The following is a 27,903-nucleotide window of genomic DNA, read 5'->3' as shown; positions in this document are numbered from 1 at the left end:
CATCCTGTTAATGTTCCATGTTCCAGCAGAACCTTACGATATTCGGAGATGAGAAGCTTGTGCAAAGTGATAGAGTTCATGTACGAGACAGCCCTGGAAACTAGGGAGTCTGGTTTCCTTGCCTGCTTTACATTTTCTGCAAACTAAGTATTCTTTCTGAGTATATTTAATGTTAAGAATGAATGTACTTTTCCTCCAAAAATATGTTATGTTCCAAACCTAAACTACATTCCATTGCGAACAAACATATTTTAGCAACAGAATTTTATTGATAATTTTTAATTTAAATTAACAGCATTATTTGAATATGAAATTCAGAGAGTGAAAAGGGGATATTTGGGGAGAAAGTGGGAGCTTTGAAAAGCCAAGATTAAAAAAAGAAAAAAACTGGCTCTTGTTGAAATTATTGTGACACACACCGTCCTTTACAGGTTGTCTCCCAAGGGCATTCCAAGGGAAAGTAAGCAGGCATTCTTACTGTCTGGAGAGTGTTATAGACAGAATCTATATGTTGTCTCTGGAACATGAAGCCAGCTCATTTTAACTATCCAGGCAGCAATAATTATTATTGATGCTTTAATTTTATTTTAAAAGAATCATCTGCATATTCCATCTAGCGTTGTGTAAGTACAAAACTGCATTGTCAAAGCAATGCCTGTTTCCATTAACAGGTACTTTTAGATGATGCCATGGGTTCTTAATCCACCTCGGGACATTCTTCAGAGTGTGACAAATACCCAAGGGCTGCAGGCATGTAATGGAGGCACATGATGAGTTCTATGGGTTGAGAAAATGGCTCAGTGTACAATTACAATTCACACCAAACCTCAGTTTGACTCCCAATGTCCCCATAGCGGAAGGAGATAATCAATTCCTCTAAGAGATCCTCTGATGTCCACATGTACACCATGTAATAATTGTACGCACGCACGCGTGCGCGCACATGCACACATACACACACACACACACAATAAACAAAAGATTTTTATGTTAGAAAAGAATCTGAGATTTGACAATCTGCTGGAGATCCCCTAATTCTATTCAAGGTGAACCAACATCTTATTGTTAGAAATCATAAAGGTATGTGTCTTTCTGTGTGTCAGTGCTCATGTGTGTGAGTGCTCATGTTTGTGAGAGCTCACATTTGTGAGTACGGACACATGAATGCCACAGCATCCATGTGCAGGACAGAGGACCATTTCAGGTGTCAGTACTCTCCTCCTCCCAAATCCCCACCTAATTTGAGTCTGGGTGGCTTGTTGTTTAGCACTGTTTATACCAAATTAACTTGTCTGTGAGCCGCCAGATAGTCCCTTGTCTGGGATTCAAACCATGTGCTACTGTGTCTGATTCCTTACAGGGGCTCCTGGGATAGAAACTCCAGTCATGCTTGTGTTTTTCCCACTGAGCAGTCTGCCCAGATCATGTGTACATGTGTGCTTTGGTTGTTTTGTTGTTGTTGCTAGTTTTTTTTCAATTTAAATTATTTCTTTCTCTCATCCTTAAAAGTGTTATCAAGATGTTTAGTTGCCTTTCTCTGGTTTTCCTATGTCCTCACCAGATCAGTTTTAATAGTTCTTTGGCAGCACGTTGTACTAGAATGTACAAGGCCCCAGGTTCGGTCTCGAGCAGTGGCAAACAAAAATAACAGACAAAACATCCTTACTGTGTTTCTACTACCTTAGAAATTCCTTTCTCCCTCTGTATGAGGAAAGCTTTTACACAAAGGGTGAAATACAGTTTCTGACTACACACTACAACCCTAAGGAACAAAACTGTGTTACAGAAGTTACGCCTGTCTCCAGCACACAGACATCATTAGATGATGCTATATCCTCACTTTCATACATCACAGCACTCTGCAGGGAGAGACACAGACCCAGGAGTGAAGGCATGTGGTCACTCCCAGGGCAACACTCCACCCCTTCCAGCCATAGGAAAACGAAACTTTACAGTCAGAGGGTGGCCTTCAGGTGGCCCTCATCCTCCAATGATGCTTCAAAAAGGCTTCACCGAATGTAGTTAATTACAATTGAGAGCAAGAGCACTTCCGTTTGAGTTTACATTCAGAAAAGAATTACTAAAGAGAGGGAAACATTTTTTGGAGTAGGTTAAAGGCTATACTAATATTCATAATGTTAATTGTTCAGGTCAGTGAACTGGATTGTGTACAGGGTCAGCTAGAAACCACACAACTTACAAAGAGGAAGCAACCTCTTTCTTATTTGATCAGTTGGATTCATTGTAAGGTTCTTATGGAAAATTTTTATTTCATTTTATTTTATTATTAACCATTAGAAGCATGCTTGTTTTCTAACGAGAGACAGAAAGTAGGTAAAACTGGATGGGAGGGAAGATAGGAAGAAACCAGGAGGAGTAGAGGTCAGGGAAAGTATAATCAGGAAATATGAGTAGAAAAAAAAATCTATTTTCAATAAAAGGACAAATTAAAACAAAACAAAACAAATGAGCCTTTGGCATGATAAGACCAGAGAGTCAACTGTTACCCATTGGTGCTGTTCAAAAACAAATGAAAACCCTGTGGATTCTGGACCAGGCTTCATAGATGCACTACTACACCACTAATGATAATTGTTAGTAAAAACAACATAACCATCACAACTCCCTGATTAATGTTCATCTAGTTTGTTTTTTTACTAGATGAGTTTGTTGACTCTCTCAGGAAGACCACTGTACTAGCCTTAGAACTTTCTGACATTTGGAACTTCAATAAATACTTGATGATCGCTGTCTTTAGCAAGAATCTTTTTTTGCTTAAACATATATGGTGTCCTGCAGAGTGTCTTAAAACCCTCTACTAAGCTGAGCTCTTGAAAGAGAATAAAATAAGAAGTTTTCCCTTTCTTCTCCCTGCGAATGAAAAGGGAGGCTTTCTTTGTGTTTCTGATAAGATTTTCTTTCCAATTTAAACCCTCAAAAGCACATTTGAGAAGTATCTGCCCTACCCTGTAAGCCAACGAACATAGAATCTATTGTGTTTCTTTGGGCAGAGTTGAATTTTACTACACCCTGAAAATCACCTCTTAATTCTATTTCTTTCATTGCCCTCACAAAGTCCCTATCCTCAAAAATTTAAGTATAGAATAAAAATAAAAACAATTTACAATGGCTTGTTGGAGGTAAGCTTCAATCTTTTCTCCTTGCTCCTAGGTCTGCAATCTTTCTCTACCTGCTTTTCGTTACCCAACTCCTGCCTTTCACAAATAGTTGCTGAATATGCAATTACTATCAGTATCTGAGGATAAAAACATGGATTTCTATAGTCCCCAAGTCTTTCACCAAGGACAGACTGTCTTGAATGTTAAGAGGGACATCAGCTCCAAGAGAACCAGAGAATGTGGGGATAACACGGAGCAGGAAGTTAAAGTTAAGCACTAGTAAATAATGTTTGTATGCTAAGAGGGTTCATCTTAGCCGTATCTTGTCCTCATTCATGCTTCTTGACCAATCAAACGCCGTAACTGCACCAGTCACTGAATCCTTCCGGCCTTTCTGGATATTGCAAATGATAGGAGCACATTGCACAACCATCACTAATACTGATACTCATACTATCTGACCTGAATCAAAATGATAGGAGCCAATATGTAAAAAGGAGCTGTTCTTCACAGCACTATCTGATCCACTTTATCTGCCTTGCCTGGATATCTTTAATCACAAAATTCCCATCATTGAGATTCACATGTCAGTCACTGCATGAAAAAAGATCATTGCTCCTACAGTCTTCAGAACTACATTCAGGAATCACATTTGTAAATTTTCAGAGACTTAACAAAGTGGGAGACACATCAGACAGGTGACTGTCAAGTGTCACTGGGTTAGCAGTTTAGGTGTCTGAGGATTTTAGACATAACTAACCTACCAAAGATCTCCTTACTTTATTTGTCTCAAAAAATCATCAACACTATCATTCTCAATTCCTCAGTGCCTAGAAAGAGTAATTTTAACTTTGAGGAGGCCTGGAGACATTCCAGGAAGAGTCATGCTACCCCAGTCTTTGGCGTGTTTTATTGAGCATGATCTGGGCTGTTGAGTAAATAACACAAGCATATATTAATAAAAAATATTTCTAGAAAAATCAGAAACACCTATCTGTTTTTTAAAGAAGTCATGTTGGAAAATTTAGTGGTATTTTTTCTTCTCTTACCTGTACCAGGTACTCTGTGAAAGGATTCCTATTGACTCCTTCATTTAATCTTCCAGGCAAATCATTAAGATTTTTGGAATCAATGCTTCCCACACTGTATATATATAAAAAATGAGGCTTATATGTAGATCATCTTGTCAATACAAAAGTGAAACAAGGAAGGAAGTTATAAATCCAAGCACCCTAAGTCTGGCCCAACACTTTATCTGACACTATTAGGAATCTAGACTATGAAAATCAGAATTAGACTTTGGACGATAAAGGAACTGAAGCCCAAGGTTAAGGAATTTCACGTAACACGAAGACTCTTTTTGAAGCAGCATAAAAAATTAGAATGTGGTACTGTCCATTAAAATATTGATCTGTTGACCATCCCACATAACATGTAAGGCTCAATTCATAGCATCCATGTTGACAAAAATGCCTATTGGCACCGTCAGCATTTCCCTGTCTGTGAACCCACGTACAGGAGAAAGTAAAACGTTACAAGCACAACAGAAACTAATCAAAGGAGTGTAAGTTACCAAACCAAAAGATTAGAAATAGTCTCCCCCTCCAAGTTCTCATCAAATGGTTATATAGATATACTTTCTTTTTTGTAATAACTGAATTGAATCATCAGTTATCCCTTTGGGTTGCTTGCAATCTTAAATGAAATAAACCTTCACAGACTTTGAGGGTCACATCCTTCTAAAGATGCATTCACTCATCACATGTATGTCTTCATCAGATAAAACATTAAACAACTAGAAAATAGTAGTCAACCCCCATGCACGTATGATACCATCAACAATATATCATTTTCCAGTGCAGAATACTGCTCTCAGCCTATTTCACTTAACTCTTCTGTGAATTTCATAAAGCACTTTGCAGGAATGGCTTAAATAAACCTCACAATATCCTCAAGCTTTGAGACCTGAAAACACCAGAATTGATGTGGTGCTTAAAATTCCATCAGTGTATACTCATCTTTGCATGTGTCAAGAGAGAAAGCTTGCTGCCTCGTCAGTCCCTTCACGTTAAACAAGACACAGAGAAGTGACAATGGAGTCTCTATTTTATCACATGAGCTTACAAGTTTTAACCAGATGAAAGCAAGGGAATGGGGTATGAAGGGGAACTTGGAGGAGACTGGGCTGAGATCAGGGTATAAAGTAAGTACGTACGTACGTAGGTAGATAGACAGACAGACAGATGGATAGATAGAAAGAAAAAATGAAAGTTAATAAGTAATGCCCCTTTTGAGAAATATATGGCCTACTATGCAAAAAGGACACATTGAAGGCTTTTTTTTTTTGTATATATAACATACCTGGACACTTCTCAATTACACTCCTATCATACCCCCTCCCCATTTTCAAATCTTTCTGGTCAGTCCTACTTCTCCTATTACTTCAACTATGATAAAGTGCTCCCATTCATCACAGTCTTTCCCATACAGCACACAGAGTTCTTTTTTTTCCAGCACAGAGTTCTTAATTTCAAAGAGAAAAAGAAATGGGATTTGAAGACTGGATTCCCTTCATCTTCCTGTTAGGAGTTGTGATATGAAGTTGTCGTCAGAGTTGTAGTTAAACTAGAGACTTGTCACTACATTTAATTATTTAAAAGTCTCTCCTGGACACAAGAATGTTTGATCAACAATTTATTTAAGGGATTTATATGCTGTATTTAGACAAATTCCATTAATGATTTGGCACTTTTTAAAATATGGTGCTGGGGAGGACGATCATGGACAAGTTGTTTGCACACTTGTCATAAGAATACCAAATTGATTCTAAGTCACTTAGGTGAGTGCTTATCTTCACACAACTGTATGGAAAATGCCACACTATTCCCGGGGTAAACCACTTCTAGATCTCCAAACTGCTCTAAGAGACCAGTTCTCCCACACAAGGAATAATACAACATTCCTCTGCTTTGGGTCACAAAATATGTTCCATAATTCCTTTCAGCTATGTTATGACACTAAGTTTCCAGATTGTGGGTTCAACCTTTAAATTTAGGTAAAAACAAACAAACAAATAAATAAATAAATAAAATAGAAGGGCACTGGGATACAAAGACAGCTCAATGGTTAACCACTTGTTACTATTAAAAAGGATCCAGCTTATGATCTGATACCTATGCCAGAACTCATTCTTACGCATAACTCTAATTCCTAGGGATCCAATGCACTCTTTTGTCATCTGCAGAAAATATACATATGTGATGTCCATACATACATGCAGGTAAACATACGTGCAGGTAGACACACATGGCCATAAAAATTTTAAAATATATTTAAAAAAAAACAACGAAGTCATGCAGACCATTTTTCCCAACAAGCAAAAAAAACAAACAAAAACCTAAAATTATAAAATTACTTTTGCATTACTAAGGAACTTGGACACAAAAATATCGTGTAGTTTTCATTAATGTCATGCAGAAAAGCAAAAATACTCATTAACTATAATCACACCGGTCCTTCACACTGAGTAAAATGACATGTGCCTCGTATCACAATGTGGTCTAGAATTTATTCACATGATTTGCCTGTTTATTATTTATTGTTATTTTTGCCTTTCATTTTACAAAGGCTTTCCCTCATTTGTTCATCTGTCTGTCTCCTAACAGTCCCTCCCTGGGGTTCTCTGAGTACATGTTCGTTCTCAGACACTCTTACCAGAGAATTGCATCTAGTGAAAACTCTCACAGCATTGTCCCGATAGAATACATCAGGAAGGCTGTATAGTCTCATTTATAGTGACAAGACGAAATTTAGTAGCAATCCCTCTCTTTTCTCCTGTTGATCAGCAACGATCCTCTACAGGCAGCGATGCTGAAGAACACTTTATTTGGGTAATTCCTTTCTAACAGTCCTTATTAACCACTGTCTGTGAAAAGATGAGGCTCTTGGAAAGATTTCTTACTTTTCTTTCTTCTCAGAAAGAGAATAGAATTTTATTAGCAAAGGTCATCACTGAGAGAGAGAGAGCAGTAACTATTTTCAGAGTATCTTACCTTCCTCTGGACATCAGAAATAAATATCATCATAGAGAAATTCATGGTGGCCAGACAGAAGGTTCTTTTGGCAGAACTGGTAACAGCCTTGCAGGACTTTCTAATCTATGCAGAAGAAAGCATATAAGCTTCCTTACATGTTTTATAAGCTGTGCCTTATAAGCTATGAAATTCACTTTGTTAAGTGGAGGGGCAGAGGATGAAGACCTTCATGCCTGCTAGTCATGATATATGCTAGTACCACATAAGTCAAAATGGCCCTATGAGTATTATTTATCCTCTAAATAAACATTGAGAAAACAGATAAAAAGAGAAAGAAGCATGCTAACAAGCTGAGGTTGAACAGGATTCAAATTCAGTCTATGTAAATCTAAGCTCTGTCCTTCCTCCTCCATCCTATGGAGAGTTCCTTGTTTACTATGGAGGTGATCAAAATATGATCAAAATCATGGGGCTATTGTAGTTTCCAAAATGTCCAGCTGTCTCCTAATACTGTAGCAAGCTGGAAGTCTATGATTTTTCAATATCACAAGCATCTCTTTCAGAATAAACTGCCACACCACTCATTTTGTTATCAAGCTTCGGTTTTAAGAATCCAATTCAACATAATCAAGTTCTAATGTCTCTGATTATTCCTATTTGCTTTTGCCTAGAGGCCTGGAAAGAGTACAGGTTTTGCAAATGTAAACAGAGGGCTCATGATGCAGTTGGAATGTTCTACCTTCCTGTTTTCAAAGAGGCCACATTGCTTTGAAAAGTATTCCACAGAGAGAACAAAGGAAGCTTCTTCTATTAGATCATTTAAAACCTTCGTACATCAGCGTTATTTGTACAAACTCTGTAAATATTAATATGTTCAGCAACTAAAACCCCAGTGGGAGTAAGTATCCCTAAAGATGGATTCAGCATGTTACAACGCATAAGTTTCACAGGTGGAGGCACAGACACCTGAGTTCAGTTCAGCTCCTCATCTTTGCAAATGACTTTTGCTCTGAGTGAGCTCATCTTCAGACAGTCAAAGCAGGGGACCTGAGGACACTTTATATCCACTTTGGGACTAGTAGAAACATAAGTAAAAGCCTATCCTAAATTTAGTTTTAAAAGGAGAAGAAAAGTGTCCTTGAAAGACCAGGGAATACTTTGGAAAGAAAAATTTCAGTTCCCAGGCCTAGAAACCACCCTGCATCCCACAACTGGTGTAGAGTGAGACCATCAGGAAGAATGGGAAAGATTCATGTACCCGCCCTTGCGGTCAGTAAAGGAGAAATGAAAAGGAGGTCAGGACAGAAATCACTTCACTGCTAATATTGTAACCCCCATGAAAAACACTAAGGAACGAATTTCCTCATAATGCTTGAAAATACTGATGGGAGAGGTGAAGGTGGATGAAGAAGAGGGATTCAAAGTTGAATAGCCACTGTAGAGCCCCCATGTACTCCCAGAACTTTGGAGGCTAAACATTAGGATTGAAGAGTTTGAGGCCGAATTTAGCTAGAGAGTGCGATGGGCTGGCGTCACAAACACAGACAAGAAGACCTGATGACTCAAAGTAGTGGTCTTACATAGGGAACATCTCTTGTTCACAAAATATCTGTGAAATGAGCATGAATAGAACCATCTCAGGAATGATCAGCTCAACCTAATACACACAGACACTGAAACCAGAGAAGTCCAAGTAAACGCAGCCATGAGTGTGGGAAGAGAGCCTCCATGCCCCAGACAGATCTGCCACTGCTTGTGGTGCAGAGAAGCAAGCTGTGCAGCCGTTCCCAGAGGGATTGACGCTGGGCAACTACAGGTATCTTTTAAATGGACTTGATCATTTTCATTTATAAAATCAAGGTAGTGAAGGTTTATGTCCTGTCTCATGCAGAGTTCTAGATAAGAAACACTAAAACAAATACAGAGATCTAAAATGAGCTGATGTTCCTAAGGAGTCATAAGATTGATGTTCTCTAAAATTTCCCACATCTGGCTATTACGTTCTGTCAGAAAAAAATCCATAAATGAGCTCTTCTAGACTGACCCAGGTCAGAGATAATCTGCAGTGTACTCGTCACTCACAGTAGCTACCGTGGTAGGGTGACAACTGTGTGCAGAAATAGGAGAAACTGCAACCTTGAGGGAAGAGGCAGGATTAAGAGGCACACTACATATTTTCAACACTATTAAAAGTAGTTGAATGCAAATCTAATGAACACATAACTGGAGGGTCTTAATTTTAATTCTGGGAATTAAAAAAAATATGAACTTTATATGTGCGGAGGTGAAATCCATCGGCGGAAAGTCAAAATGAGGGAGCGTGGTCATAACTCTGGTTCCACAGACAGAAGACTTGAAAGCTTATGCTTTGCTTATTTTCATGTCATCAACATGGAACACGTCTTTCCCAGCCTATCTCTGGGTCATTTTTTTCACTCAATAAAAGTCTACCACCCAAGCAATTACATAGACTGAGAAAAGGAGCAAACCTGACCTATTTATAACACAGTCAATTCTCCATTATTCCAGGCTCTCTCAGGCCATACACTTTATTTTGTTATCTGCTCTCTGGTCACTTCATTGCCCATTATCACCTCCGCAGGGAAAAGAGGTGAATCTCAAATCAATCCATTTAACTATTTATTAGCAATGCTGGTAAGAGGGCAAGGGGAAAATAATGGAGATCCTCCTCTACAAGTAGATAGTCTTCTATCTCTAGCTTTTAGCATCTCATATCCCTTTCTCAAAAAAAAAAAAAAGTTGCTAAAAGTTGCCATGGTTTATTTACAAATGAATGCCACTTTGCCTATTCTCATTTCACTGAATTATATTGAATGACCCAAGAATCATTTCCTTCATTCAAAACAATAGCAAGGATTACATCACTATGTGGTCCATTGCATAAATGAAACTATTAATAACTATAAACTAAGATAAGAAAACTAAGCAACGCTATCAGTTGCACCATGTGTAAAGCAGAACCTGGACAATATTAATCCGAAGAACGCATTTCACACAGGCTTTGCAAAGAACTCAATGCAATATATCATACATGAATTAAATAAGCAGCACTCTAAAAGAATAACTGCAGGACTGATAACATTATTACTAACCTTTATTGGTGTTGTTATTATTATTGATTCTCTGGATGAGAATGTGGCCTCTCTAATTCTGTGAAACTCAAGACTGGGAAGAAAGGTCACTGCTTCATAGCATCCCACAGATTAGCTTTAAAAGTCTGAAGTGGCATTGGTCTGTGGTTGAAAGGCCTTGACTTTGTGAAAAACTATTTCAGGATTCGAAAGAATGGACAATATACACATGACACGCTAAAGGAACATTAAAAGGTACATATCAAAATAGTCATTTTTCCATTTTTCTCCTACCTCAGTTTTTTTTTTTTCTTTCTGAAAAAAAAAAAAAAAAAAAAAAAAACAGGTACAACCACAGACACAGCACTTGCCAGCAGGTCATTTCTGTCGACCAATTTATCACCCACCATGAAATCAGAAAGGCACAATTAGAATTGTCTTTTGGGCAATAAAAGGAGACCTAAGTTTACCTGCTATGGTTGTCGTAGTTAACTGTTAAGTAGAGGTGTGCCATACATGTTTAGAACTTATCATAACATACACGTGCCTTTTGCTGCACTCAACATGCAAACCCTTCCTTGTGAAGAAAGAGTGATAAAGAAGTTGTGATTTCTAGTCTTCTTTTGCCCTCTCTGGAAAACTCTTGCCTTTCAGAGAATACTGTCAAGAAAGAATATGCCCAAGATAAAACACATAAAATAAAATCAAAGAACAAAAAAATATGAAAAGAGAGAAAATGCACAAACTCTCACATGTTCTTTTCTTTGTTCTCTTTAGTTCTGCCAAGACAGGTCCATAAAGATGATTGGGTGAATCAATTCTTTTTATTCCATGTGAAAACACACATCTATATGAGCATGTATTTAACAAACAGTTTCATTTGGCACCACGAAATACATACCATGAAACAAAATTATTTATTTAAACATATCTATGCTATATGGCATCTGAATTACCTCATGGGTGGGTTGGAAAATTTTATGCTGATCAGGGTTTGGTTAGCCAGCAAGGCGTTTGCCTGTAAAACCTGTTTAGAACAAGTTAAAAGATTGGGGCTATATTTCTTTTCAATATAGGCAACCAATATGTGGGAATGAAATGTACTTCTGACACCCAGTCTTTCTCTGCTACAGTATGAAGATCCTGTACTTCACAATCAGCTTATGCTGAACACATTTAACAGCAAATATGCAGAACTTGCCATACCAGCATTTTCATTAACACTAGGAAGAAACAATGACTGAGTCAAAGATATGGAGAACAGTGAGAGGCACAGACATGTGTACAAACACATTGTAATACAATGTGAACTGGCAGACAATGAAGTTTTAAATGGTGCTTGGAGAAATCCAGAGAAAGGCATGATTTATGCTGACCGGAGGAAAGCTAATATCAAGGTGACTTACTGGAAAATTTTCCTAAAAGAAGAGCAATTGGTTAAAGTTGTTTAGAATAGATAAGCACTATCTATCTTAAGTTACTGAAGTATATGGAATGGGTACTTGAGAACAACTGAGAGCTGGTTTGAGATCTGGATATTATGGATCTTCCAAGACATATTTGGACAGGAAGGATTTTTTTTTTTTTTCAGAAGGACAGAGAATCCAATACACAAGTGAGGTGAATGAAGTATATGATACCACTATATCTTTTGGCTTGTTTGATGTTTTACCACATTAATTCTGAGAACAGTAAAAACAATACAAGAGTTTGGGAGAATACTGATGGTGAGAACATAGCATCATACCACAGAACAATGGTGTTTCCAAGAATAAAGCAAAACTTGATAACTGAAGAATAAAAGTAAATGGACCAGTATTCAAAAGTGGCAACAAATACACAGAGAGAGAGAGAGAAAGAGAAAGAGAGAGAGAAGAGAGAGAGATTCCTTTGACTCTCAACTAGATGTGTGCATATCTACTGAATATCAAGGTCATGTAAAATAGAATCTAACCATTGATCATAATCAAGAAGGTATTAAGAGCCCACAATCCCAGGTTCTACTGAAATTTTCTCAGTTGTAATCTCCAATGCTAGGGTCCAAAAATGTGCATTTTTATCCAGTGTCTTCACTTCATTCCACTGCGGGTTGAGCTATCACCATTTTGTGCTCAAGGATGGAGTCTTGTTTAAACATTTATCCCAAATGTAATGCAGAAACTTAGCATGGTGCATGGCACATGGTTAGGATTCAGTCTTTGCCCAGTCCTCAGTTAAAAGCTCCTGACTCCAAGGGTTGTCTGCCTGGCATTCCTTGGAGCCTAAGATTATTAGGCTGAAGTATTAAATTCCATTGCTGTCAGCACTACTGGACTTGTTCTTTACCTATTTGGGTAAAAAGAAAAATATTTAAAAAAAAATAATTTTCCAAAGAATTTTAATCTCTCTTACATTTTCTCAAGTAGCAAAACAAGGTCTTATTGTTTTATGTTGGGTTGAATGTTAGCTCAGAAGCTACTTAAAAATATCATAACAGCTTACAAAGCGTGCTCTGGTGCCTGCTGCTCCCTGTTCCAATTTTATTAATTACATGTATTTATGTTACATTATATATTATGTGATCTTAAAAGGAAAAGCTACTGTGTTTCCCTACATGGTGGCCTGGGCCTGCTTACCATCCTGTTAAATATAACTTTTCTAAATCAATGCATTTAGATACTCATAATTAAAAAATAAGCAAATCTCTGTAATATAATTTCTGCATTTTGATGTGCATGTATAACTATATCTAGTATTTTCAGCATATATATGTGAGAGTAATGATAAATGAAAATTAATTTTGAACAGCGCGTCTGAGGACTGTACTCACTAAGAGGCCTGCTATAGAAGCTTCGCAAAGCCACCTTTTTAAATTTATTGAAACCGCTTTTGAAAGAAACGTCTCTGTACTGAACTGAACTGATAGCCCAACGGCACCATTCCATCTCCAGCGTTACATAACGCTCTAATTTCCCTTTTATTTTCTGATAAACAGCATGTCCCAAAACAACACAGGGAAGGAAAAGCTTCGTTTCAGCTTACACTTCCAGGTCACACTGCAGCCTTGAGGGAAGTCAGGACAGGAGTTGAAGCACACACCTTGGGGGAGTACTGTTTACTGGCTCAAGTTCAGCTAACTTTCCTATACCATTCTGACCTGCTTGCCAAAAGATGGTACAGCCCACAGCAGGATGCCTCTCCCACATAAATTATCAGCCAACACAATTTCTCGCAGACTTGATCACAGGCCAATGAGAATGAGGTGATTCTTCAGTTGAAGGTTCCTCTTCCCAGGTGACTCTAGGCTGCACTGAGTTGACAACAGAAACGAACCATGACAATGAAGGTACAATCACTGCTCAAGGACAGAAAAGGTACTAAGAAATACAACAATAATTTAAGTGCTAATTTTCTACAATAAATTGTTTTCCTGACTCTACCAAGAGTCCTGGGTGAAGTGAACTGTGCAAAACAAGTGCTTAAAATTTATTTCGATATCAGGAATGGCTACATTGTCATCTTCTGTGGCCTGGTAAGGCTGCACTCCCCTCAGTGGGAGGTGATCAAAGAACAGGCCTATCAGATTATATCAGAGGCAGTCCCTCTTCCCATTACTATGTAACCCACTTGGACACTACACTGCCATGGACTACATCTGTGCAGGGGTTCTAGGTTATCTCCATAGTCCTTGGTTGAAGTATGAGTCTCTGGGAAGACCCCTGTGTTCAAATTTTCTGGTCCTGTTGCTCTCCTTGTGGGGTTCCTGTCCTCTCCAGATCTTACTATTTCCCACTTCTTACATAAGATTCCCTGCACTTTGCCCAACAGTTGGCCATAAGTCTCAGTGTCTGCTTTGATAGTCTGCAGGGCAGAGCCTTTCAGAGGCCCTCTGTGGCAGGTTCCTAGGTTGTTCTCTGTTTTCTTCTTCTTCTGATATCTATCCTCTTTGCCTTTGGGGATGGAGACTGGGCGTTTTAGTCAGGGTCCTCTCTCTTAATTAGTTTCTTTAGATGTAGAGGTTTAAGGAAGGAGAGGAGGACCTCCCTTATCAGTGGACTTGGAGAGGGGCATTCGCGAAGAAGGGGGAGGGAGGGTAGGACCGGGAGGGGAGGAGGGAGGGTCTTATGGGGGGATGCAAAGTGAAAAACTGTAATTAATAAAAGAAAGAAAGAAAGAAAGAAAGAAAGAAAGAAAGAAAGAAAGAAAGAAAGAAAGAAAGAAAGAAAGAAAGAAAGAAAGGAAAGAAGGAAGAAAGGAAGGAAGGAAGGATTCATTTCTATAAAAATCACTGTGCTTTGGCAAAGACATGATCATCATAGCTCACTGTGCTCAGTGTCCTAGTTGAGAACCTGGATTTCTTGTAAAAACTAGTCAAAGGTGCAAGGATATGCTTCTACAGGGAAGAACACAATTGGCAAAACTCTTGATAATCAAAGAATCATGCTTTCAATAAATTGGTCGGTGAAACTCTCTGATTTCCCAGCTGGAGATGTCTCCAGTCTATCTCTCTCTCTCTCTTTCTCCATCCCTGCCTAGAATCATCTTCTTACATCAGTCTCTACTACCTGCAGACTCCTTTTGTCACTGTGTAAATTTTTGTTTCCTTCTTGTACTCTGTAGATTCCACTGCATGCATGAAAAATAATGACTTTTTGGAAGATGTTTCATCTGGTCATGGACTGGAGAAAAAAAAAATCTTAGGGATCCCAAGGAAATGGCCAAGGTTTTTATAGAAGGTGAGTGTGTCGTTTTGAAGACTTAAGGATCTACAGTCAGTGTTTATTTGTGCCCAGACATTTTACATAACTAAATTAATTTTCACATGAATAGCTAGTGAATCTAACCTGGCTTTCACCTTTTCCTCAGTCTTCCCTTTCCTCTGCCCTTCCCTTTCCTTCCTGTTTCCCCAGTCCTTCCTATGCTATAAATGAACAGCCGAACCTTATATATGCCGGGAAGTTTCTCTACCACAGACATGCATACCTAGCCCTCACATTTCTACATAAAGAGACAAAGAATAAGAAGCATTTTAAAAGCTGGCATGTTTCACAAAATTAACAAGTAGAAGAGCCAACATTAGGACCTAAGGCTATCAACATACCAATGCAGAGGTCCCTTCACTGCATGTTCCTGGCTCACTTACTCTGTTGGACAGCACTGTCTTCGGTCACGCACAAACCAGTGATGCAATCAGGCCTTGCATCTCCCTCATTTGCTGCACCACCTTTGAGCCTCAGCACAAGACTCCTTCACTACCTACATCTGGACTCTCAGGTCATACTGGTTGTTTATGCAAGCAATGTGTGCCTGGGCAATAGTAAGGGCTAACGTTCATCTTCTGAATGGATGGACAAACTTTCTTCATCATCTATAGTATACCTTCTCCTTCTAAGGTATCATCTATTTAACAAGGGACAGATGCTGTTGGCATCTGGTGTCCCATTTAACATACTCTTTCCTTCAAGCCTACATGGAAAAGAAGTTCTCCAATTAAAGAACTATACGTAACTGAGGAGTGCTGAGAACAGGAGAAGTAGGCTTCTCCAGGGAACAGGACTGGATGTGGAATGTCAAATGGCCAGTCCTGAGAGCATACATGTGAGTGGCATTGTACAGACTGAGCATGTTAGGTTGGAGAATACAGATGTATGTGTATATACATGTGCACATAAATGTAATTATAAGAGAGCAAAGTGTGGTGTTTGGGTGGTTCCGCGGGAGGAAATGACAGGGAAGAAGCGTAATTATGTCGTAAACTCAAACAAAGAAAGGAAAATGGGGAAAATATTGTTGAGACCTAATTATTTTATTATCTCAAGGATTTCAGTTAAATCTTAGAGTACACAGTACTTCCATTCCAGTCTCCAAGACTTAAAATGTATTTATACATTACAGGAGTACTCAGTAACATCCCCATGTGATACATACAGGTTCTTTTCATTTGATTATTTAAACTTTCAGCATTAGGAAATGTCTACCTTTCAAAAATCTTACTATTTTGATGAACTATGGAAGCAATTTTCCATCTTAAATACATATATCTATGATCATGAACTTTACAAGGTACTATAAAAATACCAAACCTAAAGAAGACATGAGAGTAGTGATACTTGTGTGCCTTTAGCCCCAGGACTTGGAAAGCAGAAGCAGGCAGATCTCTGAATTCAAGACTAGTCTGGTCTACAAAGTGAGTTGTAAGATAGCCAGGGCTACAAAGGAAGAGCCTATTTCAGTAATCTAAAAAAATACTTCAAAATAATTAATAACAAATTAATAAATAAAACAGAAAGTAAGACTAACTTTCAGAACTTGAAAAATAACAACTAGGAATAGAAAAAAAAAAAAAACTTAGAATGATTGATTGAAATTTTCATTCTAACCAAGAATCACGATGCCAAGATAATTTTACACACCTCATGAATGCTTATGTTTGTAAAGCTTTGAGTCAAGAAATATCAAACATTAAGAATTAACTGTCACAAAGGCTTGCATATAAACAAATTAGCAAAGTGTAATAAATGTGAAAACAACTGTTCAAGATACAACAGTTGCGAAAATACAACAGAACAAAATTTGAAGAAATAAGCCATAAAGAACTGGGTCACCAGGTGTTAGTGACACTAACAACATAAAGTCTTGTAATATCTGTTTCCATCATGGCAAATCCAATCTTTTTAGTCATTGATAATGAAAGAGTTTTTTCCCCTTTCTAACCAAAGAACTAAAGCTATGGTCTTATTTTACAAGGCAATTTTTTAACGCATCATACTTTTTTAATGCTATTGATTTAATAAGAGGTAACTTCCATTCTTAAGTGTTTAAACCTGGTCAGAAACAGAAGCAGTTTTACTTGAAGGAAATGTGGGGTTTCTTCCAATAAATATCCTCAATGGAATCCATTCATGATCAATTCAGTCTTCATCAGCTAATCAGTAGTTCAACGGAAAGAATGTCTATCCCTTGAACTCATCTCACCCTAATTCCTTTCATGCTTGAAAAGAAGAAGTTCATCAAAATGGAAAAGCTCACCAACAAGGTAACCAATCACTAAATGAACTGAAAAGAAATAAATGATACATAGGTCCAAAAACTACTTGAAAAGTTAGGTGAAAACACACACACAGACACACAGACACACAGACACACAGACACACACACACACACACACACACACACACACACACACACACACATGAACCAAGGCTCCTGAAGGGCAAGGGAATCTCTTGTGTATCCTGTTAATAAGCCAGAACCCCTTCCTATCCTAGCTCAAGACAGTCATGCAGTGATAAATGTTATCAACTTGAATAATGCCCGTTTATGAGAATATAACTCTGTATTGTTATCAAGGAATTCTGTTCACATTAATCTTATTAGACCTCTCAACAACTCTGTTGAACTCTGCAAAGAGGAAATTAAGTCTCTGGCAAATTAAGCAATTCCTACAAGGTCAAATATAAGAAAGAACATACGGACATAAAAATGGACATTGTATATTTTGGTTTCAAGGATTATATTTCTTACATTCTATATTAGTTTATTTACTTTACATTCTTAGGATGCCCCCTCCCTCCCCTCTTCTCAGTCCCTCCCCTACTTCCCCTCCTTTTCCTTTCCCCTCTTCCTTTCCACAACTGTAACTACTTTAATAAAAATGTTGGTTATTAAAAAAAATTTAATGGACGTAAAAATATTTTGAACAGAAAAAAACTGCACATTGCATTTTTTCTATAAAAAATGTTATTTCTCATGCTCTCTCATGGTGAAGGGGTTAAATGCCTACACCACAAAATTACTCAGAAAATAAAAACTCATACATGTTGTAAAATAGTGGAAAAGTATGAAAATGTTATTATTTTAAATGTAAATATATCAAAGAATGCCACGAAGTTTTTGTATTTTAATAAAAATACCCAACTCTTATCATTTTTGGTAAATCTGTAAAGAGTGAAATTTTTGATGTATATTTGGAGAATTCTTAATCTGCTTAATTAAGTTTTAAAATGAATGTCCATTGTTAACTTTTTGCAAAGCCAGGTAGTCCTTAGCTTCATGATGTCATTTAATCAGAAGCTGGACCATTGAGGAAGAAGAAAATAAACAAAATTTATAATAGAGTCCTGAGGGGCAATGTCTATCTAAGCTGTTCTCCTCAGTTTCACCTTGTCCTACGTATAATTGAGTATGGAAACCCCTTCATAACTCCTTCATCTAAAGCACCTGTGTCCAAGTTTGGGAACAGAATAGGAGAGGAAACTATCCCAAAGGTTGTCACGAAACTAGATTCTCTTAAGAGTAACAGCCACAACCATCTGGGGCTAAGACTGACACCAACATGTGAACCTATTTTTGGACTAGTACGGATCTAATGTTTTCCACTTGGCCATGTGACCCGTGTAGACTCCAGTCAGCAGTGTATTAACAAACCTACATAGAGGCCAGTGTTCTTCTACTTCCCAGAAAATTTGGTCTCAGTGTTCATTGGCATCTGTCAGCTTTGGGGCCTGCCATTTTTGAGTGGGCTTAACTCCGAAACTCTTCTGGTTCTTGAAAAGTTCATATGAGGGAATCCTTTTATTTGTGTGAAAGCTTAGATTAAAAGAACTAAAATGAACAACACAACCTACAAACGTAGGTCAACACAAGGCTTCTTCCAAATTTCTTGCACAGTCCTCTAAAATCAACATCAGAAGAAATTTAGAAGCATCAAGAAAGGGCAATGGTTTGCAGCTCCAGAGTTTTATTTTGGGAATGCTTCCAAAAAATGGCTGAACTCTTTAACCACTAAGCTGCCAGAAAAAAAAATGTATGTCCTTATTAAACATCAGCAGGGTACCTGACCAGTGTTTGAGAATCGTGAATGAGGCTTTCCGACTTCCTCAATTACACCAGAGGATTTTCCTTTACCTTTCCTTATTGCAATTTGGTAACAACGACACTGCTTTGTTGAAGGGACTCGGGATATACAAGGCACTGCACACTTTTGCAGAAACACATCCCACATTAAATTAAGTTAGAGGTGGTATTTGAAAAATAAATAAATAACGGAGTTCCAATTCACTGCAAATGGTACAGGAGGCCAGTAAGTAGGAAGCCTGCAAGAGAAGGACTTCTTTTAGAAAGATGTTTTACAGGACTTTTTCTGCGTCATTAACTCTCCTGGAATCCTGAACATAACATGATGAATTTCCCTAAAATGTAGCTACTGTTTAATTTTGAAGCACTTCAAAGAGCCACAGTAGAAGGAATCAAAGAAAACCAAAAAGGCCAGTAGATGTGAAATTCGCCAAAGGGTAGAAAAAAATAGGAAAGAAACATGAAGTTTCTAACAGATTTTGACCATGTACTCAAAATACCACTGATTATTTTGCTAATACAGTGTTTTACTGTTTCGTTCAACTGAAATAAGGCTCTGTATTCATCAGAACACAGGATATTTTTATTATAATATTTGTGTCATAGCCCTTCAAAAAAGAGCATATTTAGACTCTTGAAAGGAATCTCTGTCTGAAAACAGAGCTTGAGGTGTGTACATGTGTGTACTTGATTATAATCAGAAACTTAATTGGAGGTTGCTTTTTATTAGAAAGAGTCACAACAGACTGATAATACTGCTCCTACCCTAAACATGTAGTTGCAGAGAAAAATAAAATAAAATACAATTTCACAAAAGCAAATAAATGAGGGCAGGAACAGTAAGAAAGAAAACCAATGGGGATGCCATAACTGTTGTTTAAATTCAGTAACAATGACTGGTCTTTAAAAATGTCTTTTATGTAAAGCCTACCCAAAGGAAAAGAAAGAAAAAGTCCTAAAAACTCCATGTCAAAATATGTGGAAAATATTAGATAATGATACCCACCCAAGTGAAGAAACACAGTAAACTCTGGCTTCAATTAACATTTTGAATAACCAACTAAAATTCGGGTTTCTATTTGGAAAGCCCCAGAAGATAAAATCGGGTTAGGAGGAGTCGGGGTTTCTGGAATCTCCTTAAAAGGAACATCTGTTTACAAATACCTTTCTTACAGTCCACCTACTTCCTCATTGACACCTACGTTCACAGTAGAAGCTAAAAGCTACATTTAAAGATACATGCATACAGCTACTAAGAAACCTAGTTATCACATATATGTTCTGGGCCATCTCAAGTTTCCCTTATTATGTAAGCACTTAAGGGCAATAAAATTTCATAGACATTCATCAGCTATCTCAAGACAACAGTCGCCTTGAGTGTACAATTCTTTCAGGCAGTGTACATAGTTGCTATTTTATTTATGTTGATCATATTGTCAATGCTTTATGGAATAACCATTTAGTAGGACTCCGTTCACTAATAACATTTTATTGCTGTTATTAAATATCATCATTCATACTGAACTCTGTAATAGAAAAATCAAATTAGGAAAAAAATATGAAATATTCAGAAAGATCTATGGAGCTGGTAGGTCCCCAGACACATCTGTCTGCAGATGCTGATGAGAAGAAAGAAAAAACAATGAGTATTCACTTCTCACAGATAGAGGTCACTAATGGACTGAATTTGAATCAGTGTGGCAGAAACCACAAAGTTATTAAAGCAATCCAGTGGAAAAGATGAACTTGAATCAAAATTAAAGATATCAAAAGATGATTATCCAGAAAAGCATGACCCAAACAGAAATAGCATTCTTCACCTTCACCTTACTTGGATATTCTAAAAAAGCATACAAACTCTGAGCGCCCCTCACTGTTTCCTTTTATCAACTTATTTTGAAGCTAAGGCCTTCTGATCACAGGAGGAGCCACTCTTCCTTGTAAAAGTACAGGGCTGAAGAGTCAAACTAAATTAGATGCTCCGGCTGAGCCTCTCCAGAATGAGACTTCTGATTGTGGACATAACTTGAAACCACAGTTTTACCCTGGGAAACTCAGTCACCCCTCTCAGAAGGTTGGTGTAAATCCTAAGTCAAGCTATCCAGCAGGCTTAAATGTAAAGGGCATCAGAGGTGGCTCAAATGAGATCCAGCCGTTCAAAGAATCACATCCATTCAAACCTTGCATACAGGAAGAAACATGACTGACTGCTCTAAGGACTCCGGGGTAGGCCAGCATAACACCTTTTGAACCCTAATTTTATTTTCCTTAAATGTTTAAAACTGTGTGTTAAGATATGGGCTCCTTAAAAAAAAAAAAAAAAAAAAAAAAAAAAAGCTAGTGTCCCTTCTGTACAAGGTCTATAATCGCATAATAGGTTCTGCTATATTACAGCTGGTCCTATTTTTTTATTTATTTTTAATTTTTTAAACAATTCCACGTTCCTCCTGTGAGACACATGGAATGATATTTGAAAGCACATCTTTTAACCTCCTCCAGATATTCACAACTTTAAATGACATGACAGTGGGGTGCTACACTGTCAACAGTCATTAGTAAAGATCCTTAAAGGGTTTTATTCTATCCAGTTTTGATTTCTTCTCAGGCTTCTGAAAGACCATTCTAGGGGGAGTAAAGTTATACACATTCGAGGGCAGTACACAGGGCATAAAAATGAGCACGTTTTCTTGGTGTGCATATTCCCCAAACATTAATTCCCCCCTGATATGGTGGCCAGCCAGCCACATGTATCTGGTAAATATCTTTAGTGACTTAAAAGACATAATCCAGTCCTAACATTTTAGATCCCGACCTAAAATTTTATATCCATACGGCAACAATCAAACACGGTGCTGGAGAAGTGCCAACCCTGCAATGTATTTACCTCAGAATGTTTGGGGGATACGTCTTGAAATAAAGCCATACCAGGTAGGACTATAGAGGATCCCGCTCTGATCGGGAAGCCATCCTTCATATGAGCTTTGGGCTGGGGGAAGTTAGACATAATAAATTTAGCAATAATCCTGTAAGCTAGTGGACATGCTCTAAAGCTCACTGGAACCCTGTGTGATTAACTAGACTCCCAGCTGAATGGGGAGCAATGGCTCCCATTTAGAAGAGGGTTTGTACAGCAGACACAGCATGCAAGGAAATCTGACCCGCACCATGCACTCCTGTAGGAGCATTTACAGGGATTTGCGCCTAGCTCTTACTTGATTATTTACTGTTAGCTTTGCAGGAGATTCCCTCTATTAGAACTAATCATAAGCTCTCAGAGAGACGATTTTCACTCAGAGAAGGTACTAGGAGTTTCCAGGAGAATTAATAGTGATCATCATCATAAAGATGAGAGGCAGGGCCCCCGAGAGCTGCTTCAAAACTCTATAGGGCCTTAAGGGGTGAAGGTGGTGCTGAGTCCTTTTTTGTCCTGGGAGTGAGCAGTAGCTATTTTATTAGCTGAAGCGCGCAGGGCTGCTGCTCAGAATTGCGAGCTTCTTTCCTCCGATGCTGTAGCCTCCCTGCACACATGAGGCCATTCTCACTACCCCCACATCACTGAGCACCAGGCCAAAAAGAGGGGGAAGGAGGCTCTCTGCAACATCCCTAACCCCAGGCAGGGGAGCAGACATCCATTTCCTAACCCTCCTCCCCCCATTTTCCCCCTACCAGACACACACAGAGCAAATTTAGAAAGTCCGCCAATGGCTAACACGTTTCACATTTCCCTTCAATGAAAATGTGAATTTTATACTTCACGCTTTAGGACACCAGAAGGTGAATGAAAGTAGGGAAACCTCTGAGGATGTTGGGGAGGCTCACGGGGTGGGGGGCGGATATGTTTTCCGCTTTGCTTTCAGTATTCATACTCCTCTCCAAAATCCAAGAACTCTAAAAAGCAGGGAGAGCTAAGGGAAGCAGGCGAGTAAGAGTGGTCTTCCTTTCTTTTTACAGGAAACAGGACTAAGAGAATGAGCGGGTGGGGGTGAATGAAACCTATCAATCATTTCTCTGGATTCAGGCACACTTCGAAGTCCTTGGACACACATTCTAAATTTCCAAACTGTACAAAATCAGACACCAGCTGGGGCCCAGGGTTCTCCTGAACTCCTGGGGGAGGAAGGGTCGACTCCAGCACAGCTGCCTATCTGGCAAGAAAAAACACCAAGACACCCCCCTCAGCCCCCCACCCCCAACCCCGCGCGCGCCGCCACACACTCCCACTCCCACATTCATCTAAAATGACTGTCGAATGGCCAGCGCTGAAGAACCATCCCTGGGACCTTGAACTTGGCCTCTGTCTTACTCTGAGTCAAACCTAGCTAACCCTACTAAAGACTCTCAAAGGATCGCAAGTCCAGACGCGGAGGTAGCTTGAAGGGTGCGCGTTTACCTGCTAAGGTTTTCCAGGTCTCCTTCCAGCCCTGCTGGTAATTCCGCTCAGCGCAGCGCCCTCCCCCAGATCCAAACTTTTGCTGGGTCCTCCAGGTGGCGGCGGCGACTGCTGGAACCCAGCTCTGTCTCCCGCTGCGTCGGAGCTCCGGGAGGCGAAGGCCGGAGCTACAGAGCGGTGTGCGCCTCCCGGCAGCTTGCCGGCGCCCAAGCGCCCCGCTCGCCTCGCTTGCTGTCGCCTACGTCCCCTACGGAGCCGCGGCATCGTCTTCCCCCGTCCTCCGCAACCTCCACCTCCAGAGGTCGGGCATGCCACTTTCTCTAGGCTCGGGCCACCGCAGCTCCGGTCTGCTCTTCCTTCTCCCCCCTCTCCGCCTTGAACCCCGAAAAAAAAAAAGTAGGGCGATCTGGGAGGGCGGTGGAGAGCGTCCGGGAGAATCCGGGACTGCTGAGGAGTCGGTGGACCGCGCGAGTCGGCGGAGGAGCGGGGCGGGCGCTCGGTCGCAGAGAGTGTGCGGACCACGCGCAGCAGGGCGTGCAGCTCGGGCTGCGCGGGGGCGGCCGCGGGGCTGACTCCAAGTGCAGCGTCTGTGGGGCGCGGGGCTGGAGGCTGCTCTAGCCACACTGCAGCCCCGGACCGGACCCGGTCAGCTAATGTAGGCGCGAGGTCCCCACCCCCACCCCTCCTGACACCCCCGGGAGATGTTTACTGTAATGAAGTCGCCGGGTAGGCTTTGCTGCGCGCGCCCCTCCTCTCCCTCGCTCCCTCGTGCTCTGGCGCGCTCCCCTCCAGGAGCCCCCTTTCTCTGCCTCCCTCCTCTCCTCCCACCCTTGTGGAGTCCCTCCCACTTCTCTGGTTTAAAGAATGCTTGGGAGGAGCCGCAGCAACCCTAAGCTTTCCAAGAGCCAAAGTCAGATGGGGCTTTTAACCCTGTCCTCCCTGGAGAGAGTTAAGCGCACCCCGCTAACCCGAGAATGCCAACTTGACCCAGCGCCGCGTCCCTCCTTCTCTTTAAGCCTCAAGCGTCCTCCCTAGCCACACACAGCTGCTCCGAGAGGGGAAAGACCCCTTCCCTGTAGTCCGCCCGATCCAAGTCCACACCGGAGGAACTGTTACTTAGACCCAGAAATCACCAAATCGTAACATTAGAGGATAAAAATATAGCAAGTCTTTCCAACAAAATGGCGTTATTTCACTTGCCGACAACACTGGAGACCCAGCCGCACCCCCAGCCCATCACAGGTCCGCTCATCAAGCTTTCGTCCATAAACTTTAATTGGAGGAATTAGAGTTTGGCATCATATTTTAAACACATCCAATTTCCCCTGTCACCCTGGCTGCTCCTGGAAAGAGTGATGTTCAGTAGATGAGGTGTCCCCATAAATTACAATGGACAGCCGACAACGTCTGCTTCAAAGACTAAGAAAACAGGCTGCAGAGTTAAGACGTCCGGGCGGTACAGCTTTCTCACCTGGGATTCTCTTTGCAAAGGTTAAAGAGTAATCTAAGAAATCGAAGACGTGATTCTTTCATTTTATTTTATTTTTTTTTTCCTCTCTTTTTGGCGAGGGGGTGGTGGCCTGGTTTGCGCCTCCATTCATTGGTGTCTCTCTGTCTCCAGCAAGTTGTGGTCGTGTTTTAACTAGTCTGGAGACGGCGGAATACTAACAGAGGAGGGAGAACAAGCCCGCACCGAGCGTTAGGCTACAAAGAGGCACACTGTGGGTAGGGCCCTGGGAAAAGCAATTTGCAAGTTGAAAGCTCGCCTGGACCAACTCCCTGGGGATCTTCTCAGCTCTCTGGGCTGAGGACTTTGGCAAGGGCGTTGCCAGTAACCCGCTGGAGATGATTTCCGGACGAACTCCAGGCGCGACCGCACTCCTTGTCCTCAGTTCAAAGTCTGAGTCACTTGGCACCACTTCCCCAATTGTTTTTATTTCCTTGCATCGCTGTTGTGTCTGCTACCTCCATGGATCTGAGGCGCTTAAATCCTGGTGAGACGACTTGGAGAAACGCGGGTTTGTCTCCCAAGCTACCCAAGGATCCACCCAAACGCACCGCCACACTCGCATTCACACACATTGGCACACACCACTGGGGTTCGAGAGAGCTTGCCTCTCTGCCCAGTGCTTTCTAAATACAAAGCACTGGGACTAGAAAACACTTAAGCACAGCCTGTCTTCTCTCCAAACTCAGAGTGCTACTGACAAACGTCCAGGAGAGACAAACGTCCAGGGGGCACCCGTGGAGACTCTACCCTGAGAAGATAGCGAGAGTCATCTTGGGAGCTTCTGGATGGAAGCGCCAAGATGACAGCGGCGATGGTGGTAGCCTTCGGCAGCCACTGTCCCTGCGCAAGCCCCCTGGCAGGCCACACGATTTATTCAACCAGCAAGTGTGGGAACTGCCCTTCCAAGACAGACAGGCTCTTTGCTGAAAGCTTCCTTTCTCTGCTTAGTTTGGAGACCTTAGCTAGCTGGGCGTCTCGATCGCGGAGGGGATTACAGAGAAAGAAGTGACCGCGCCGGCGCTGAAAGCTTCAACGGGACCCCCGGGCTGGTCAACTTAGAGGAGAAATCTTTCGAGAAGGCCCCAAGCCTGGTCGGGACTGGAAAGCGACTGGACAGGTCCTTTCCCTTCCTGCACTGGACATCTGCTTTCAGCGCCTGAGGGCGTAGAAGGACCTGTCTCTGCACCTCCAGCACCGCGGTACAGGGGAAGAGATGATAGCTCAGCAGTGGGGCTCCGGCGGACTTTTCTATCCCCCGCCGGTGAGGCAGGAAAGCGCAGCCACACCGGCTCTAGCACTGCCAGTCCTAAGTATAACAGCAGGGCAGGAAGGGTCCTTGGCTTGGGAAAAAAAAAAAAAAAAACAACTCACACTCGAGTGGAAAGAAAGCGAGCTGGTAGCCTCAGTTTGGTGGCTAATTGATCCCGGATTTCGGGCATAGGGCGGGCGACAGCTTTGAGGTACAGACACCCGGTGATAACACTTCTGGCATTCGGCACGGATGGGTAGGAGAGGTTGCTACTTACCGGACGTAGGAGAAGCATTCTAGGGAAATGAAAGGCTGGAGTTCTAAAAGCGTAGAAGATTTGGAAAACTCCATTTAGCATGGATGTTTCTGGCAGGTAGCAAATGAGCGGTTTTTTTTTCTTTTTCTTTTTCTTTTTTTTTTTTTTACACACATCTTACTCACAAAACTCCCTAGAGGATTTGGATTAGATTTGAATACAGAAGTCCCCCAAATCGGGGTAGAGGGGGAAAAAAAGAAGCCTATCTTCTTTGGGGATAAAAAGATAAAACCTAGAACATACATCAGGCGACCACCCACCACTTGTTTCGAAAGGGAGGGGGGAGCCCAAATAACGCGGTGCCCACTAAGAAAAGCTAGAAAGTTCACCTGGCCTTGCAATCCCTTTACCTGGCGGCCTTGTCTCTTTAGCTCATCCGAATCCGACAGGGTCAGGGAGGTGGAAAGGGAAGAAGCTGATGCGGCAGCAGAGGGACTCCCCGAGCATGGTATTGTTTTAGGGGTCGCCGCCGAGGTCCCACCTGCCCATCGTTGAGAACTGCCGCTCTGGTCCTGAGGTTCAGACGCGGTAACTGGTTCCTGGTTGCTCCCCCCAGCTGCTGGGAACCCGGGACCGAGGACCAGATAGGAGCGCACCTGGAAACAGGCAGAGAGCTCTGCGCGTTTGCGAAGCCCTGCGCTTGGTGTTATCTCCCAAAGCGCATTCCTCGGTGGTGACAATGGATGACGCCAAACTCACAAGTGATGGCGACCGCTTTCAACTGTACAACTAACAGCAAGGTACCGGCAAGACAGAAAGCCTTCTATCCCCTCCCCCTCCTTTTCCCTCCCACCGAGGAGGGAACTAGCTTAACCCTGTGTTCGCCCTATACTCCGGGTAGAAGCTAGATTGCGCTGAGAAGCCGCAGGCGGTGACTCTCTGGGCAAAAGCTTTGTTCACGTGCACCAGTGGGCGTGTGGCTGTCTAGGGGCACTCTGGTGGCAGGATGCCAGTGGCGCGCTTTCCGAGCCAGAGCCAGAGCCAGACTCGGGGATGGGAAGGAGCCTAGTGTTTCTTCCGGACTAGACCCAACCCTTACAATCTCTCTCTCTCTCTCTCTCTCTCTCTCTCTCTCTCTCTCTCTCTCTCTCTAACCTTCAGTTACCGGATTTATTGACGTTGCCAACAAAGTTGGTTTTTATTCCTTTACTTCTGTGTCCCCAGCCTCTCATATCATTTCCTTTCCCAGCTGTGCTTTGAAGACTTGGAAATCTCTGATCTGGCTCTAACGCTTAACAGAATTCCGAGCGCAGTGCAAGAGGAATGAAGGTTACCCACCCACTCCTGGCAAATTTAAATGAAATGGCAAGGACAGCTGCCTCCCACCTATCCGTCAGACGCTGGTGCTAACTAAACAG

At 41.1% G+C, this 27,903-nt stretch overlaps 1 protein-coding gene across 5 annotated transcripts in view; it reads right to left on the bottom strand.

Annotated features, from left to right (window-relative positions):
• Flrt2 (fibronectin leucine rich transmembrane protein 2) overlaps nucleotides 1-27,267 on the bottom strand; it is a 98,460-nt gene extending 71,193 nt beyond the window's left edge. The window contains exons 1-5 of one of the 5 annotated variants that reach the window (XR_009593043.1): nucleotides 26,896-27,103; nucleotides 26,507-26,549; nucleotides 23,471-26,320; nucleotides 13,382-13,534; nucleotides 10,621-12,570 (exon numbers count right to left, since the gene is read on the bottom strand). The gene's annotated coding sequence lies outside the window, so the exon portion shown is untranslated. Of the gene's footprint in view, nucleotides 1-10,620; nucleotides 12,571-13,381; nucleotides 13,535-23,470; nucleotides 26,321-26,506; nucleotides 26,550-26,895; nucleotides 27,104-27,141 lie in introns of those variants that run through there. The other 4 variants (XR_009593044.1, XM_021661720.2, XM_021661717.2 and 1 more) reach the window with 4 other exon arrangements.
• Between the last annotated feature and the right edge of the window lie 636 nt (nucleotides 27,268-27,903).

Source organism: Meriones unguiculatus, chromosome 7 (assembly GCF_030254825.1).
Source record: "Meriones unguiculatus strain TT.TT164.6M chromosome 7, Bangor_MerUng_6.1, whole genome shotgun sequence".
In the NCBI taxonomy this organism is placed as follows: domain Eukaryota; kingdom Metazoa; phylum Chordata; class Mammalia; order Rodentia; family Muridae; genus Meriones; species Meriones unguiculatus.
This window is presented reverse-complemented; position numbering and strand designations above follow the sequence as displayed.